Genomic DNA, 16,741 nt, shown 5'->3' with positions numbered 1-16,741 from the left:
TACAGATGGGAAGCCATAATTTATTCCTTCAAAGCTCATGCTCTTTCCGCCGATCGGTTATTCCCATGCTAATTACTTCACACGTTTCTGTGCGGTTGTGATATCGGTATTACGTGCATAACCTGTTAACACTTTCGCAAAATGACGGCGTTCCCTCTTCTTCTTGTTTTCACACAAAAATCACTTTTATATTTCTTTTCTCTCTCTCTCTCTCTCTCTCTTTCTCTCCGAATGGAATCGTTCGATGCATTGTATGACGTATGATTTATGTGGAACATGCTGCTCTGTGTGTGTGTGTATGTTTTTTTGTACTTACGCCTCTTTGTCTGAGGCCAGTAGTGCGAATCTGGCTTAACCGTGGCGCTATAATTTGACTGTGCTAGTACAGTCTTAATCCTATTGCTTCGGTTCACCGACCTCTTTCTTTATTTTATACATATCTACAGTCGCTAGGAGGTATCACCCCGCGATCAAATAAATATCCTTCCACCTATTTATCTGTCTATTTATCTATCTCTCTCCCTCCCTCTTTGCCTCATTGTCGACCACCGTTTTCATTTCTGTCAGTATAATCTTGCAACTACGGCAAAAAAATTAGACTCTATCTATCAAATAGACGTACCGAAAATAGTCGTCTTTTTAAACATGTAACACCACATGTCGTACGTGTGTATACGTATGCAAATCACGTTACAGCAGTTTCACAATCGTCGTACATAACATAAGTTGTATACGTTATCATTATTCATACGTGGGGCATTTTAATCGCTGTTTATTATACATTTAGTTCTATAGTTTTGCTGGTCAGCGGAATTTTAATGTATGCACTGATAAAGTGGTGCCAAAATAGAAACTCGGGTGATGTTGCACTCGCTTCTTTTTATTTTGCACAGCTTAAAATAAACGTAAATAAAAAGGAGAAAAGAAGATGCACGCGATAAAGAGTAACGCTTGAGCAAATTTTGCATCTCATAACTTGCTTCGCGAACAACCCTGAATTGATGCGGAAAAAAAACACGAGTACGACAACGGTATACTGTACACAACGTGAAAGATACCTAGTTATAATCAGCTGATCATTTAGCGGACGATCCGTATTTGTTCGAGGGCTTATTTTCCTGCAGTAGGACTGATAATGGATGAGAAGTGACCCGAGTCGAAATTTAACGCCTAATTTAAACCCCACGCAGGGTTTAAAGATGGTAAAGTATGTTTTATTTCAATGCAATATTAGACCCTGCTTTGACGATAAAAATGTCCGAAAAAAGGTTAAGCCTGCTCGCTTCAAACCCTCCTTTAACGCTCAAAACCCTACCCCGATGATAAAGATCCATCGATTCTGATGTAATAATTGTATTTATTGTAGATATTTAATAATTGATTACTCTAAATCACACTTGTATGTTTATTGTTAATGATACAAATTTATAGTTTATAAATATCATTTAATTGCAGTTCAATGTATTAATAAATATAGGAATTTTGTATTTATATTAACGTGGAGCTCCTCTCATTAGAAGGGTTTTTGTATTCCTAAGAAGGTTGAATAAATACCGTTTAAATGCAGCACCTAATTTTCCAATGTCATTGAAACTTATCAAAATCATGTCTTAATAGCCCTTGGATTATTCATTCCGAAAACTTGAGTGTCGCTGTAACAATATGTCTATAGAGGAGGAGTTACAGTTCCAATGGAGGAGCTGTAGATTGAACAGCGTCAAAATAGAGTGTGTTAACTAATGGCACCGCTGCAGTATAAGTACCTATACTATGTTTCCTTGCTGTAATATTAGCAACTCTCTTGAATCAGTGAAAATTCACCGATTTCCAGTTATTAGTACCTATACCACTGAAAAAACCAGTGCGTATCTAAAACTAAAAAAAAAATCACATTTAGAGAGTACATTCAATCCAAATCCTTTTCAGATCGGTCGAAGTCTTAAGTAGAACCCGCTATTCGATCCGAAGAATGGTCCGGATTCTAAACCCTATTGTGGGGGTCTTACGAGTTCGCTCCGCAGATTACTGTGCAAAAGTGCGAAACGACCCGCACGCGCGCGACTTGCTGCACACTAATAATAGTGCAGCAGCGCTTGGCTCGCTCGGCTTATTATAATGTTGTATGTGTCCTTGGTGCTGCCAGCTGCAGAGTCACGGAAACTAGAGTCAAGGTCGCCTCTTCGATACCTCCGAATAGCCTCTTTGGCCTTTCTTGACCTTTCCATACCCACATCCTTCTGGTACGAGAAGCGAGGCTCGAGGTGGAGGTACAGGACTGTGAGTACATCCGAAAGGCGACAAGGCGGGATAAACCGTATTGTCTTAACAAACTTAACAATACGTGCGTTCCACAGATCGGAATATGCCGATCCACGTCGCGAACGAATCCTCAGAGTTCGTGTACATCAGAAGTCGAAACAGTTGCAAAAACAGCGTGCTCAGCAATTCGATTTCAATAATAGAAAACGGAATAAGAATAAGAAGAAGAATAAAAATCAATCTTGCAATAGCGAATCGTCGCATAACTGAGTATCGACAAGTTTATTCAATACAATATCATTAACACGTGTTTGTATAACGCACATATGACAATCCGAGAGTAACACTGAACGGTATATGCTTCAAACAATATACGCGAAGCAATAAACAACCGCCATGTAATGGAAATATCGTAACTGTGATATAATAACGCGATTAATCTGCGGCGTTGACCTCTCTGCTTGGGGTAGTCAACAAAATGTAAAGAAAAAACCGAAGGAATGGAATCGTTTACCGAGCATAGGTCAGCTAGAAGCTGGCCAATCGAGCCAAAGTGCAGACGGGGGTCAACCACGAGGCGTTTTGCCTCGCAATGATACCTCCGTTGCTTGTGTTTATCAATTTATTTTTGACCGCCCTTCTCGACAGTCACGGACAACCAACGTAATATTCCACAGTCGTATCGGTTTGACAATTTGTCCTCAAGTTATCGTCGATTATTCAGAGTTTCCCCCCCTTTATTTTTCTTGTCTCGCCGTGCAATATCAAATAATTTCGAGGCAAGACGTTCTTTGTACCTTAATATCGTGAATAATTTACCGTCAAACTCGAAGCTCTGCATTCTATCTGACGGTTGGAAAATTTTCTTGCCAAGTCGCGATATCAACGCAAAATGACTTCGAAGTTTTTATACGTTTCAAATATTACTATCAGCTATACCTTATATGCAGCGGTCTGAAAATTCTTGGAACATTTTTTTGGGTGGGGGTTAAGACTAGGAATGGCCGAAATACCGATATTTCAAACATGCGAAAAAAAAATAACGACAGACGAATTGTTTGAAATCTTGATTGATGGAAAACCAAGGTCGGCAAGTTGTATGTGATATGTAATATGGGTATATCGAGTATAACTAATTAACTCTGACTGTCAAGTTATCAATCATTTTCCTGCAATTTTTCCGTCACTAGGAATTATTGACGCTCTTCGCGCAGATATCAATTGAACTCTTTGGGAATAATCAATTCGAATCGAACGATTATAGATAATTCATCGTCGCGATAATAATTGCGGCAAGTTTCAATACATGAATTGTGCGGAGTTACAGAGTCCAAGAACGAATTTACGGACTCTCTTACCGAGACTTTATACCCATGAGTGTGTAAATGAGAATGTAGGCATATGTCACATGTGAAACGGATTTTTCTTCACATTGGATCGAACATTTGAACCCTCATTATTGAAAACAGAAAAATAATCGAGCTTCGTATAATGTCTTTAACGTCAAACAAACTTTTTGGTTAACAATCTACAAACCGTGACTAATATAAATCGTATACGTGATCCAATTACAAACAAAAATTGCATCATTTTAACCATACTCATTGCAGTTTCTTAAATACAACGGATATTTCCTATTATATTGAAGAGTTAAATTATTGTCATTTTGTGAATTTTCGTCTAGTAACATTTAGTGTAGCGAATTAAGATTTTACTGCGATCATCAATCATACGATGATAAATGACTAAGACTCTCTTTGAGGGGTGACCCTTGTAACAAGCGTCGAAACAGGATAATTTTCGGTAATTACTTTTGGAAAAAGTACTGATGCAATATTAATAATTTCTTGATATCAACTCATTTACATGTTAAGGAGAGTGTTAAAAAAAAATACGATTCGATAAAGATATGTCTCTTCGGGCCTTTCGATGGTTTCGTGAGCGGTCAGTCGGTGTAAATGATATTGTAATGATCTGTGGTCTGACGCAAAAAAATGTGCTCATCGACTGTATTATATTAACTTTCATCCGACGGATCTTTTTTCCTGTTTGGTGATGACAAAAAAATTTATAAAACTTTTTCTCCCCTTTCGGCTCAAAAATACGCTATACTATCATTAATACCTATTGAACAAAGGATGAAAAAAAAAAAACCTGTCCGTCAAACGGAATGAATATTCCTTTGAATATTTTTACTAAATCTCAAGTCGACTCGTCGACTACAGCTCAAGATATTGTGTACCTACACCGCGCGTTTTGAGAAAAACGTGCTTAAAGTTTGAGCACTAGTTTTTTGAGTAAAAAAATTTAATTATCCATCTTACCGTTAACTTTCAATTCCCGTCTCCCATTGTATATTTATCTTAACCGTTCATTCAGCAGTAAGTGTAAGGTGATTTGCTAGCACCAGAGGCACCAATCCTGGTGTCTTTCGACGTCTTAGATCTCAATGGCCATTTTCCAAATCAGCATAGTTTCGTGTGGCTACAGCATGAGTTTTGGCTGATCATTGGTAGCTTCGGATATAACGTATTGTACGATACGTGCATAACGATGTACGTAGGTATAATCCCGGTATGATGCTCTGTTTTTCACTATAAATGATCATAACCACAGATTTGAGAATCGATTATACGGATCGTCGTTGATGCTCTCTACGTCTTCAAGACTTTTGCGTGTACAGTCGTGGCTCGAAAAAATGATGCTGTTGTGTACTGACGCAATTTGGAGCAGTTCAACATAATACTCGTGCAATCCCCGAGACATCGTGTCCGCGTTTGTTGTTCAGTGCTTCGGTCTCACGGGAAGTAACAGTCAGCACATTTTGTTAAATACACCGAAGGTGAAACACGGCTCGTTCGTTCATTCTCCATTATGGATATACGTACCGATATACCTACGTCAAGACTCTTGCAAATAATTCCGCCTGTCCGTTGGCAACCGTATCAGCCTTCTCTTATCGATATTTGTCTTGGGGCCCATGAAGCTGGTCTCCATGATTTGGTTCAGAATTTTCGAAAGAAAGAAACTACGTGGTCAATGAAATGTTATCACCACTGACGGAGAATTGGATATTTTAATAATTTATCAAAGTGTAAGTGCGAGGCTTCCAAATGCAGACTTCGTTTCCAGGAATAACCGATTGAGTCCTACATGCGCAAGTCTCCGTGTGTAAACAAGGTACATGTATAATACACAATGCCCGTAAATCATATTTAAAGTGACAAATACAAGAGGGTTATAATATCGCAAGGAGGGCCGACAGATAAGAGAACCGATGAACATATAAATTCACTGTTCACGCGACTGACCTACTGTAAGGTTATCGTAACGGAGTTGTGGAGCAGTCAATTTATTGCTGTTTCATTAACATTATCGATTTAGGTATACGCAAATTTATTATACACACATATAACAGTGATTATATACCTAAATTTCTGCAACGAATGTCAAATCCGACGATTCATAACGAGAAATGTCATACGTGACGATAATTTTTACACGTTGAGAGGTAAGATCCTACGAGTTGCATAACATATTCCTATTCCGAAAGCCGCAACGTTATGCGAGAATATTCGAGTTTGTGAATCGAATAATTCAGAACTAGACCCTCATAATTTTTATAGGTACGGAAAACACACATTACGTTGTACAAACAAGTTTTGTATTAATATCCGCGTTCTGACTTTTGAACCCTGGTTACAAGTGTCCGATTTACGTAATACGGGTAATTCCGTTTGACACGAGAATGATTTCCATGGTACACCGATATACGTATGCGGACACTCACACTATGGCGAAAAAGCTGCGCACGCTGAAAGGCATAAAAAATAGCGTATCTAGGCAGTATCTGGCAGTGGGCAAACGATATAAATGATACCTGTATAAATATTGAACTCTTTTTACATGTAATCACACCATTTTTCATCGTTTTTTTCACGCTTCTTCTGGTTATTGTAATCTTGGGTTTTAAAAAAAATCTTGACGGCATGCACATGGCAGGAAATTTTGTACGCGTTTCAAAAAGTAATCTATACGCTTACGAATTTTCAAATGTTTACACCGGTTCAAGCGTAATGACGAAACTTGGTTTCTGTCAGCCTAAGGGACAGCATGATTATGAGTAACTTCTTCTTAATTTACATTTTTCAAAAGGGTACGATATTGGATCTGAAATAGAAGTAGAGAAAAGCAAATCCCCAGTACAAAAATCACCAATAATTAATTTGACAATGCCCTGCAATCTCCCCGTGTAATAGGTGTATAAATATTGTATAAAACATATATTGTATAACCCAACTATCTATAAAAAATGCACTAATAAATCAGCCGCAGAGGTTTAAAAAAGGTATTCAACTAAGGAAGAAAAAATGAGGAAAAACAAATGACTCCCTCCCTTCCTTCCGTTGGTATTTGTGATGACACAGAAATTCCAAAGAAATCCCCCCTCTCTCCAACCCCCCTTCTGCCTCTTTCCTTTATGCACGGGCGTTGCTCGGAAATTATCCTGAATCACGAGTCACGGAATAATAAGTAGGTTACCTATCGCGTATCCCATAATGACGAATAAGCAAGAATTTTCACAACACGTGTTGCAAGGGGTTTTGGAGGCTGGCTACCTTACTTCCACTCAACTTTTTCAATCAAAGCCTTTTGAATGGGCGCACCGATAACATAAGTCTGCAAAAAAAATTATTTTTTTTTATGCAGCATGGGATGTTTGTGGTGCATGTTAAGTTTTCAAGTGTGCTGAATCCAAAAATGACTTCCATTTCCTTCCGTCACGTACGGTATTCTTGCTAAATACAAGGCGTTTGCATGAAAAAAGCATAACAATAATGAAAAAACCACCATTTTACCACATTAAACTAATCAATATTTCTTATAAAATTAAACAAGTAATTTCTCTATGAAATGTGTTTAACATTCCGTGTCCATTCTTTTCGCCTATGAAACGTTTTCTTCTTCTCTTTGATACACCTCCGAACAGGTTTCCGCTTTCCATTGTCCGTTTCCCTGTTTCTACTTATTCGCGAGTCTCACTATAATACACATTAAATGGAAGCAAGAAATCACGTTTGCATAGGATTTTTAGAATCAAGAATATGATACCAGTTTTCGAATTAAACGGGAGCTTCACTCCAAATGAAACTACAATCACGAGTTGAAGAAGAAACCAGACGTGATGGAAATTTTTTAGTATTTCCCCCAGTTTCAGTGAGTGAAAATCTATAAGAAACGGCATAAAAAAACCTGTGTAGTTTTTGGTTGCAAACCTGCGTTATAAAAATTCTCACGTTCAATAATTAATTCGTTGCCGAAAATGCGTTTCTGATGTCTCAGAATGCGCAGGTCAGTTATATGATATCAGCGTGAGTAGAGCACCTGTCCGTCTGCTGGTATGAAGTTTAACTTGAAGATACGTACGAAGTCGACGCAATGGTGATTTCGACACGCGCCTTCTTCCACGATCCATTGTCATATCAGTCTCTTCCGTCGTACGTTCGTTCGCTCATTCATTTCCAGATATAGACAGACAATCGCACGCCTTACGGGACTTGTCGTTGCGGTTTTTCCAGACATTGCGGCTATTTTTAAAGATGAAAATGTAAAGCGGAATCGAAGAGGATGGACAAAGTATCCCGCCTACCATTAATTAATAAGAAACTTGTCCAACTATATCCATTTCTCACGATTCGATTTGCAATTTCCTCGAGGGAAAAAGTATTTCACAATTTAAGGCTATACTTGTAACTCAAGTGTATTCCAGACGCGTATTATAATTACATTCAACTCAAGTGTAACTGTATTTTGTCGCAGGAATCGACTGATCGCATCATGGAATAGTATAAAATAGTAAACTATTCATCATCTTCCATTTCGTTATCGTTACAGATAAATTAGCGCTCCCCAATCTGAAATGTTCCCATACGCCAGCAGTTTGTTTAGACTAATGTCGAGGCCTAGATTTGACCTCGCTGGAGCTTCCAGGGTGCACGCGGTGTCAGAAAAATAAACCCTTGTTATTCGGTATAGAAGAAGCAAAATACGTTTGTTTCAACAGGTGAATCCTACAAACCTTGATGTTCGAAAGAGGAAAGGTAACATTATGATATGTGAGAGCTATATGCGTACCCATATAGACTCTCTTTCTATACTCACTTGGTTGTTTTGTCAACCTGCATTTTATACAGGCACGTATGTACGTATGTCGAATGAAATTAGCATCAGGTACGATCAATTCATGCAGCCAATGTGGAAAGCGAGAGCCACTCGCCGTCCTAATCCCTGTAATGCAAACTCCAGAAAAGCCTTAAAAAAAAAAGGTAATAATCTACATTCTACGATTTTTACTTCATTTTTAGAGCGTTATGCGATTCACGTTGTATCACGTATGATACACGAGGTAGCTTTTCACTTCCGGGTCTCTTGAGCATTTTTTTTTTTTTTAGTCTTACGATTAGAATCTCTCGACTCGACAATTTGCGGGGAATGACCCGATATCGGTGTAATATTGCGTCATCCTATTCCGTCCAGCGTCAACGCGGACCGATCTAAGATCTTGACCAGCCATGGCTGTGTACGCATCTAAGTATAAGTACAATAATATCGGAACTGCGCAAATGCCATGTTTCGAGCTGTAAGCTTGCAAGAATATCATACAGATTAATCGATGAAATAATGATGTACATTTTTTCAATATCTCTTAATCTCATACAGTTTCAACCGAGTGTGAATCCTTGGAAAGTATTTTTGCTTTGATACGATGAAATATCTGTGGAGGAAAAATGAAGTCAAGAATCAATCTGCGAATCTTTCGAAATTGAAAACTGGGAAGTGGCTAAATTGGTGTTCCCCGAATTGCCTATCTCTGGTTAGATTGTATTTTTCTCGCTTTTTTTCGACACACAAATAACCCGATATGCGATACGTTGGATTCTGCATTGAAGCAGAAATTCGAACCGAGATATAATAATGAAATTAAGAACTCGACCTCAAATAAACATCGCGAACTTCTCGTATCGAAATTGATAAATATTCGTTTCATTAAATGATAGCCACAAGGCGAACTTCTGTGCAATTCGGCGCACCATCGTGACGCTGCATTGGGTAAATCAGAGTCCGGTTTGGTAGAAACGCGTTCTATCGCAGCATTCCAGCGCATAACGAAGGTTCTAAATTACTGCATCACGATATGCGTCAATCACGGAGTTGGACCAGTGCCCCGTTAAGGATATATATTAACACGCGTACACATATATTTCTGTGCATAAGTAGGGGGCACAGGGGAATAAAGGTTCGGCACGCGTGACCCTAAACTGTGATAACTCGGGCCGGGGTCGTAATCGATGATCAAGCACTTATCGTCTTACAGTCCATCAAATTTTTCCCGACTAGCATCGTCAGGCTCTTCGTTACGCGCGAGCGTTATAAAATGCCGGAAATCCATGCCACGAGCTGAATATATTACTACTCCATGAACTGATAATATTCGACTACTATATTTATCGAGCTTTTCGTTCGACCATACGTAATTCCGTTTAACACGATCTGGTAATTGGTGAAATGTAGTTGCGGCTGTGCGGTTTGGCGCAACTATGCATGCTTCGAAATGCAACTCTACGTGTGTGAGAATTTATACAATTGTTGCAAGCCCAGGCAATGTTGACTGAATCTGATTATCTTTGCACCTGACGCAACCTGGTGCTGCGAATCGTCACGTGAGGCTCGTCAAGCTTCCATGTATCTCAGATTGACGCAATATTCAACAGTATTTCGCAGTGATGGTCAAAAAATCGTAATCGCGGGCTCATTGATAGGGACCCCGCTGAAAGTTGTTGTCTTACCGTACTCACGCCCGTATAAGATAAATTTGTATATGTATAGCATGGAGTTGAATATGCACATCACACGTTCGGAATGAGGAGTAAAAATAAATTTTTTCCTCTCCTTTTCTTATTTCCTTATATTTCTTCTAGGAGGTTGAAATGTGATCCGCAACGCCACCACGTGAGCCAGCCGCCGAGTTTGACGTAGTATCTTTCAAACTTCCCCATTTGTTTCTACAATCCTCATACGATCCGGAATCTGGAAACAAACAATTCTCTTACAGATTTTCCGCCACGCGTTGATCATCCGATCTTATTTTATCGTCCGACAAATTTCTTACAAATCCGCAAGTATAAATTTAAATATAACATTTCTTTTCCTGCTTTTTTCTATACCCCTCATCATCTAGCCTTATTTGCATGATATCTTCTGTACCTCTAGTTTCTTGATTTTACTTTTTACTTTCCATTTCAGTCCAGACAGAATACACGATCGATGAATAACGGTAAGATGTGTCACGATTGAAACGGCTTCGTCAACTCAACAATAAGTTTACGATCAGTGGATATGACTCTTGGCTCTGCATATGACGTCTTCCGAGTTCTGACCGATAACCGGAAAGCAGTAATTATAAACAATTAATATACGCATTATTCGCTTCGCATGTTCGTCCTTCGAATCGATGCAGCTGTCGGGCAAAAGGGAGCAGATTGGAATTATACGCAGCGCGTTTTCCCAACCATTTCCCACATTACTTATACGTATATGCCCGTCTTGGTTGTTACCAATAATTGTTACGGCGATTCCTAGTATGGATATTCTATAAATAACCATGCGTGTCTTTCGATCAGACGCTTATCTCGAACAGACATCGAGCGATACGCCGAACTGATAATTGCCGGAAGTTTCTAGCCACACGGTTTATCCCTGCTTCTTTCATTTTACGGTACATTATACTCACCATGATCCGGTATGCGGTAGGTGCACCCAAGTTTCACAGTCAACAAGTAACAAACATTTTTCCTTACAGATTGTTTCAATAAAAATTGAATCGAACTTCGGTGGCGAGTCGAGCGGTCTTTTAAGGATAAGCATAGATCTAATTAGCCTATTATTCATCGCTCCAGATCCGAGAATCGACAAAATGTGAAATAAAATTTATGAATGTCAAATGTTACGTGAACAGCGCTAATTGATCGAACATTTTTACTGGATTACCCCTTTTGCGAGTAGTAAAATTTATCTACATTACTTTTTTCATCGTCAAAGATTCGTGGTGAGAACATCTGTAATGATTTCTATAAACTTCTTTTTATAAAATGGTGTATTGGAATGGACAAAGTTCAAGTTTACGTATACATATAGTTATGTAAATTTGAGGGGAACTCAACATCGTCAACCTTGACAGTTGCAATCTAATTGATAATTCTTTAGCACTAACTTCGTGATAGTTATTTATTATTATTATTGTTATTTTGTTTTCCAAATTCTGTTTCATCATTTGACATAACTTTGTTCCCGAACATTTCAACGTTTCAAATTACGTCCCAGGTTCATCCTGTGTTGTGGGTGCATGAATATCACTCGACATCATTGCATGCTCGTCTTCGAGCTCCTCTTCCATCCAGAGTTAGCGTATTTATAAATGACTAGAAAAATATTTCGTCTATGTATAATGCCTGTGCGAATAAGTGAATGTGAAATCGATCTAAAAGTACGTGTGCTAATGTTTAAATAATCATAAACGGTTATAAATAAGGAGGGGAATCAAGATTAAATCGAGCACATATGTATCACAGCGAACATATAATACGTCAATGGAGAACGTTATGTATCGCGTTATGTATACGCACCCCGGAGAATATGACGGTAGCTACCGAGTTATCAAAATATAACTTCTACCACCACAATCGCAACTAACCGTGGCACCGCTGACCTCGCGACCTGCGATAACGATACCGGTCAACGTATATTTGTGTGTGTATATTATACTCATAAACGGACGAAGACAAAGATTATCGAATTTACATCGAGTATTTTTAGGATGTCAGACCAGCAAGAGTTACAGAAGAATAAATAAATCACAAACGGACAAACAAGCCGAGCGCAATCGATATGTATAATATATGTATAGTGTATACCTATATAAGATGCGGGTATACCGGGCATTCCAACCTGTCAGCATGCATCCATTAGGTACTGATCTTGCCGTCAGCGACTTGTTTTTTTAATTGGCACCATGTAGATCACCTTAGAAAGGTAAAGTGTGGAAAAATTCTCGAATTCATCCCAACACCGCAGCTCCTTGATAAACGCGATAGTCTTTTACAGTCCACACTGCAGTTTGGCAAGTTTTTTTAATCTAAATATCTTTTCACACCTGAGCTGTAACGAGATTTGGAATTTCTAAGTGCGGAAGACCAGGATGCAATCGATATTTTGAATTATCGAATCAAAGATTAACAATCGGCCGCAATTGTCGGAAAAATGTGCAAATTTTCTCGTCTTATTTTTTCAGACACTTCACCTCGTACGACATATTGTATTTATTCGGCGAGAAAATCTAAGGTGGCGATGGTAATATAGTATACATGAAGCAGGCTAAGTTGACACGGAATGTACTATGTGTGTTTTCAACGTGAAACGTTTGAACTCGGTTCAGAGCTTTCATATCTTGGAGCAGAGGTTCGGACTTTTATAATATCATTTCGTCGTAGATTGTTTTAATTTCGCTTTGTTGTTTATCTCGCAAATAATAACCGACGCAAGATCTGACGCGCCAAAACTTCTTTCAACAAACAAATATCTTCCCTCCCATTCTCCTTCGCCGATGTTTTATTTCAGCCTGAAAACGACAACCTCGGTATAATCGCATTTTTAACGAATTGACGACCATGGGATTATGATTTTCCTTGTTTTCAAAATCAAACAACCATTCAAGCAGTTTGACGGTACGTACGTATGTACAATTATAGTACCGGAGGTCAGATCTCTGCGGCAGATCTATACAAAACAGGTACAACATGTGCAAAAAAATAAACCACGTACACTGCCACTTGTCATAACTCGGGTGATATTTGTTGCCGTGCAAATAGATATTGTTTGGATGAAAATTGCTTGATTCAAACGAGGTCATGCTACTGGCTGCGACGTGAAAATATTTTTAAAAAAAATTTCTCCATCCTGCTGCAGCTATTTTCTTTCTCGCCTTTTTTCTTACCTCGACCCCATACGTTTTCCTTCTCGTATAGGTACGTGCATATGTGCTACGTATGCAAATATCTTTATGCAAATTCAATCGCATAAATGTTTACACTCTGATAAAGTAAAGACTGTATGAATTTTGCGTTCGGGACATTGAGTCAGGCGATAATTACCGGCGAATACCAGCTGAAAAATTAAGAATCATCAATAAAAGTGTGAATAATATATTACGTTCAACATAAGTACACAATGAGAAAAAGAGTTTATTTACCGTTAACAAACGTATATTCGGATATGGTGGAATAAATTTTTTGTTATCATTATCAAATTTCAGTCGAGCTCAATAATGATCTGTAAAATTTTTTCAACAATAAACAAATCGTATTTGACTCAATTAAAATTTATATCCCCATATCCAAATATACGTTCTTCAACATTAAATGAACTCTGGTAGAAAAAAATATGGTACAGAAACCAGTTGATTGTATAATTAAGGCAACGATGGGAAGTGCTAACGAGCAATAAACGTGGACATGTTTGACACTTTTATTTGGCGTTATACACAAAATAAACAATAAAATCAGCTGATGTTTCTTTTTTTTTTTTTTTTGATTTTCTTTCTCGTCTCTTCGTTTCGCACCTCGTGAATCCTGCGTGAGAGTTCAACTCCGTGCCTGTCAGATTGTCGCCGACCAATGGCAGAGCTCGTCTTGACGCCGGACCCCCCGGCACGTGACCCATTCATGACGTATCGTCACTGACCCCACGCTGGGAGGCGTGCTGTGGAATATTGTTGTGTAGCGAATATAACTGCGTGATCAATAACAACCGCCTCTAACGACATAAGTAATATCTTTTCACCCCTCCGTGCCTTCGGATTCGAAACGTGACGTACGTTCGCGCTGACCGTACAACATCTCGGTCTTCCCTATCTCTCGTACGCGTTACATACCTATATGTGTAATTGATGAATATGGTACAGTGTGTATGAAGTATTATTATTGTTTCGTCAATCGTTAATACACATATATTGCATGTTTTTCACTTTTATGGGTAATGTACACAATGAGACTCTTCGCTGCTTCGTGCGCGTCACACACCCTATATTCGCTGTGCACAGCCAGTGTGTTATCGATAATTTTTGTTCTATCGCGTGTGTGCAAACTGAAAAAAAATCATTTATTATGATTACCAGAAGATTCTTGTGTCGTAATGGGTATCGTTAGAACAGCGGTTTGAATATCGTGGAAATTACGCGAACGTGGTATATTGCAGCATTGAAACTGTCCGTTTAAATACCTACTACTAATTAAATTTTTCACTCAGCCAAACCCTTAACGTCGATTTATTATTGTGCCATCGTCAAATTATCACAATAGTTACAAGGGAATGTGTTCCCAGCGACTGTAATTCAACTGAATGGTACAATAGATTTTCTGGCTAATTAACTGCGAAGCTTATTGCAATTTCGTACCCAGAACTAAATTTCTCGGTTGTAGTGAGAATTGAAAATAATAATTAATAAATGTGTGCTATCGACAATTAGAAATTTTCCTCGGTACATGTATAACAAATTTATCAAAGATAGTATTTCTTGTACACCTTCAACGGACGATGTATGAAATATGTTCTGTATCCGTACATTTTCAGTTGAACGGTTTAAGTCACGCATACGAATTCGAATATACTCAGGAACATATTATTTGTATATTATACGTACGTGAATTAAACCTTCTCATGTTCATAAAACTGCGTTAAGTGTACAAGTAATATGTACGTATTGTACATGCGGTATATGGTATTGGTATTGAATTTGAACACATAAATGTAATTATGGCGATTCAAATCTGATTTTTATTTCGATTGGAAACAGGGAATTTATACAGAAGTGAACCAAATTTGAAACTGTTATCGCACAGTTCCGAAAATAAAAGAAAACAATGCAATTCTCAAAAGAAAAATGGAAGACATTGAAAATCGTGATGGGTTTCTCGGCGAAATATATAGTGAACCTTCATCTTCATACCGATGCTTCCAGGCTGTAGCAAAATGTCGAAAAACTCTCGCATCACACATCTAACCGATGTTCAAATTCTATTCTGAAACAATAATCGTTGCAAGAATACAAAGTCGTATAATCCACAGTCCATAATAACGAACTATTGGTATCCTTAAGAGGATGCCATAGCAGGCCATAGTCAGTCTTTACTGTCCGAGTAAAATGTCACTCTTTCTTGCTATTATCATTACCTATAAAGCACTAGTGTGAAAATGCCGCGTTCAGTGTAATTCTAAACGCAATAATAAACCCTATTCCCTCAATAAATGGTCATTCAATTGCAGTAGTACATTTTTTTTGCTATTTGTATTCGGCGTTGCATGCAGAATTGCGCTGACTACGGCATTTTGACAACACTTGTTCGTAGTCAAAATAAACGACATTTGACGCGGTCGGTAAGGACTGACTATAGCATCCTCTTAATAATGTAAACATGTGAAATATCCGTTTTATCAAAATCTGACAAACTAGAGGGCGCCACTCATCAACCATTGGATCATCGAATTCGAATAAAATTAAAGTGGCCCTCGCGCGGTAACCGAGTATAAGGTCGTTACACAACCAGCATTCGGGTAAGAAGAAACCACGTGAAAATCATTCGATATACAAATTTTGTTTCCCCCGGTTTAATCGATCATGACATGCTAGAATGTTCTGTTATCTGCAACAATCTATATGCAACCAATGAAATTCCCAGCAACTAAACATATTTTATTCAGCACTAACGAAAGATCACGCAAGATATGAGTAATTCAATCTCCTACCGAATATATACTGGTGTTCATCAGTTTCATATTGAATGGATTTTATCGTACTTGAGCTCAAAAGAGAATAAATACCGATGCAAAAACAGTCCTGTCCCACAGCCCAAGCTAACTTTTGACATCTTCGATTCATCGCATACATGCCAAGTCACAGCCTATTTCGAAAACGTAGTTATCTTTTGGAAATTTCTACAATATTGCCTGTGATTACTGTATTTATTGATCAAAAACTTGAGACTTACTGATACGTCAATGCTAATCTTTTTTCATTGCACTATTCAAAGTGTTATCCCTACCGAATTACAAAACTCTACAATTCTAAATTCTGGAATCAGGCAGATGCTCGCTGATACCAAGACACTTCAATCTGCTAAATAGAGCCTGAAATGACATCAGAACATCGTTAGAACAGCTAGGAAAATTATTGTCAGACTTTTTCGATTTTTGGCTGTGGTTTTCAATCATATATGGCGCGGACTTGAAATTATGGTCAAGCATTTTCTGTTACAAAAATCAATCAAACAGCGTCTGATTGAATTGAGAATAGCATTTTTCAAAATTGGCCCAATTTTAACAAGACGTATACAAAACTGAGGCTATCTTTCCGTCTTTACGATTTTCAAAA

General features: G+C 38.2%; 1 long non-coding RNA gene across 1 annotated transcript; it reads left to right on the top strand.

Annotated features, from left to right (window-relative positions):
* The first annotated feature begins 5,010 nt into the window (after positions 1 to 5,010).
* On the top strand, positions 5,011 to 11,395 carry LOC124179021. Its single transcript, XR_006869936.1, has 3 exons — positions 5,011 to 5,439; positions 10,564 to 10,713; positions 11,120 to 11,395. It is a non-coding gene; the product is annotated as an uncharacterized LOC124179021 (long non-coding RNA).
* The last annotated feature ends 5,346 nt before the right edge of the window (positions 11,396 to 16,741 follow it).

This window comes from Neodiprion fabricii, chromosome 3 (assembly GCF_021155785.1).
Source record: "Neodiprion fabricii isolate iyNeoFabr1 chromosome 3, iyNeoFabr1.1, whole genome shotgun sequence".
In the NCBI taxonomy this organism is placed as follows: domain Eukaryota; kingdom Metazoa; phylum Arthropoda; class Insecta; order Hymenoptera; family Diprionidae; genus Neodiprion; species Neodiprion fabricii.
The sequence above is the reverse complement of the archived record's forward strand: the minus strand, read 5'-3'. Positions and strand labels throughout refer to the sequence as shown.